This window comes from Tupaia chinensis, unplaced genomic scaffold (assembly GCF_000334495.1).
Source record: "Tupaia chinensis unplaced genomic scaffold, TupChi_1.0 Scaffold000147_1, whole genome shotgun sequence".
Lineage (NCBI taxonomy): Eukaryota > Metazoa > Chordata > Mammalia > Scandentia > Tupaiidae > Tupaia > Tupaia belangeri.
The window spans coordinates 1,025,096-1,028,111 of NW_006159617.1; positions in this window are offsets into that span (position 1 = coordinate 1,025,096).

Here is a 3,016-nt window from a genome sequence, read left to right on the forward strand (position 1 = left end):
TTGCAATAGGGCACGTGCGCTCGCCAGACAGAGAGAGAGAGACAGAGAGATAGAAAGTGAGAAATCACCCCCCAGGGGGGATGGCCACGCCGCAATCCCTTCTCCATTCTCCTCTCGGGATCTTGGGCATGCACGCACACGCACCTGGCGTGTGTTTTAAGCCACCGGGTCCGGGACGCGAACCGCGGTCAACTACGTGGGAGTCCAGCAACATAGCCATTACGCTAACTGCTGGTCCCTGATGAAGAGGTCTTAGACATAACACCAAGAGCAAAACTTATGAAAGGAATAAATGACAAATTGCACATTTCTCAAACTTGAAAAAAATTCCTCTGTAAAAGAATGTTAAATGAATAGGAAGACCGACACAGAATGGGAGAAGATATTTTCAAATCATATACCCAACACAAAGTTTGTACTGGGAATGTAATAAAAGCTCTGGCAACTAAACAGTAACAGAGCAAACAATTTGACTAGAACATGAGCCAAAGACTTGAAGAGATATTCCACCTAAAAAATGTAGAGATGGAAATAAGTGCATAAGAAATATTTAGCATCATTAGTCATTCAGGCAATGCAACTTAAATACTAAATAAGATATTATTACATACTTATCAGAATTGTGAAGTTAGAAAAAATGTAGAGACCAAAACCAGGATGACCTTGCTCAAATATTGATGGAGCACAAATATCGAGTCCCATCACCACCAAACAATGACCCTGTTCTGCTCTGTGCTTTCTCATCTTGTCCGGGCAGCTCTTCCTTGAGGCTGGTCAAGACTCTACAGTGCTCACAGATGCCAGTTTGGCAGAAGTTTACATGGGGCTGTTCCTTGAGTACTAAAACCCTACTTGTAGGGCTGTCATCAGGCATGGTATCCCTTTCTTCAGGGAAGATGATTTTGGGGCCTGTCTTCCAGCCATGCTTGATGACAGCATGCCAGATCTTTTATCGGTGCATGCAGTTTGGCTATGAGGGTGGGCTGAGCTTCATGAGCTATGGGGAGCTATGGTACACCTTTCCCAGTGTGTACACATGTGGCCAGCAATCCAGAGGTGATTCTCAAACTAGGCCCCTGGAGCTCACCACTATCTCCAAGGAACGCTCTTTTTTAGCCAAGACTGCCGCATACCCACCCTTGACACAAGAGTCTGGAAGAAAGGTGACATCAATTTTACAACCTGGGACTCAAACATGGGGTGAGTTTCCTAAAGGACTCTTGAGATCAGTTTTCCAGCAAAATTTGTGAATATAATTTGAGCTGAGTATAAAAACAAAAACTGGCGGTGGGTGGTGTCTGCAAGATGAACAGAAGGAAGTGTTGATGATGATCTGAACACTCCAAGCTGGGCACGGGAGTTGACCGAGACTGACCCCAAGACCATGCAGGACCTGACCTCTGTGGTGCAGACTCTCTTGCAATAGATGCAAGATAAATTTCAGACCGTGTCCAACCAGATCATTGGAAGAATGGTTGGTATGAGTAGTGGCATTGATGATCTGGAGATAACATCGCCTACCTCATGACACAGGCTGGGCTGGAAGAACTGGAAGGTGAAAACAAGATACCTGAGACACAGAAGAGTTGGAGGTCGCTAATAATTAACATCAAAATCTGGAACGTCAAGAGTAGAGCATCTGACTTTCTGAACTAACCACTATGTGTAGACAGGTTTTATATTATAATTTGTGCGTTCTTAACAACATATTATACAGTGGGTGTAAAGAGTGATTCCCCCCAGTGTCTTGAACATGTTATCTTCACATTTCGGGCCTCGGTCATTTGTGCTATTAATTATTAAACACCAGAACTTTGGCAGTTCCTGCAAAAATAATAATAATAACAACAAAACTAATCAGATATATATTACAACCCCTTCCGCCATACTAGTCTATTGTCTTTGTTATACAACATTATACATGTATTTCCTTGGTTAACCTTAATCATTGATTTGCAGTGTATGAAACTTAGAGTTGCTGAAAACATGCAGATTCTGTAAAATTTCTGGCAAGGACAAAAAGTGAAGAATCGTTGGTGATCCCCGATATCTATAGTAACCTATTGTCCCAGACCCTCTAATGTTCCCTCTTAGAGTCTTTATCTCCATTCCAGGTCAGTTACTACAACACCACAGAACCTATAACCAGGAACACCTATGTCATCTGTAGTGAATCCATACAACTTAACCTTCCACCCTTTTTCCTTTTCCTCTTAGCCTACCAGCACATGCCCTCAAGTTGTAAATTTCTAAACTTTGACGTTTTCATTTCCCCCACTTATATATCTACTATGTTCTTATCTTCATTTTTTCTTTTTTTAATCTTCAAGACAGAGTTTCTGATTGCCAGGTAGCCAACATTTTAAAAAGCTCCACTCTGGGGCCAGCAGGTGGCATGGCGGTTAAGGCCCTAGAGTCCCACATGAGAAACCACAGTTCAAGTCCTGTACTTGACAGCTTGCTTTCTCATGATCTCTCTCTCTTTGTCTCTCTCTATGGTGATTATACTTGACCTATAGAAAATTGAAAAAAAAATTAAAAATAAAATAAATGATTATTTTTATAAAATAATAATAATAAAAGTAAAAAGCTCCACTCCAAGTGACCCTCAGTAATTCTGATTTTATCTTTCCTGAATGGCAAAATCTCACCTCTCTGACTTTTCTAGAAATGCCTTCCTGTAAGTGACTGATCACTATTTGTGTACATCTTGCAATCAAGTGAGTGTCAGTGGTAGTATCATGATAAAATGATGGTCAGCACCAGTACTACTGGAAATATTTCACTCCCCATAGAGTCAAACATATTCACTGTGTGGCCTTTACAGAATGGTGCTGATCCTGCTTTAAGATGCTTTTGTATATTCTCTAGGCATGAATTAGGCTTGATGTCCCTGACAGCACGATACGTCTACGATTTCCCTTTCATATTTAGTGTCTTGTTAGAAAGAAGCATTCACGTTTTGAATGAATGAAAGTAACCTGTTCCAGGCTCGAAACGCTGAAAAGAGCTGACG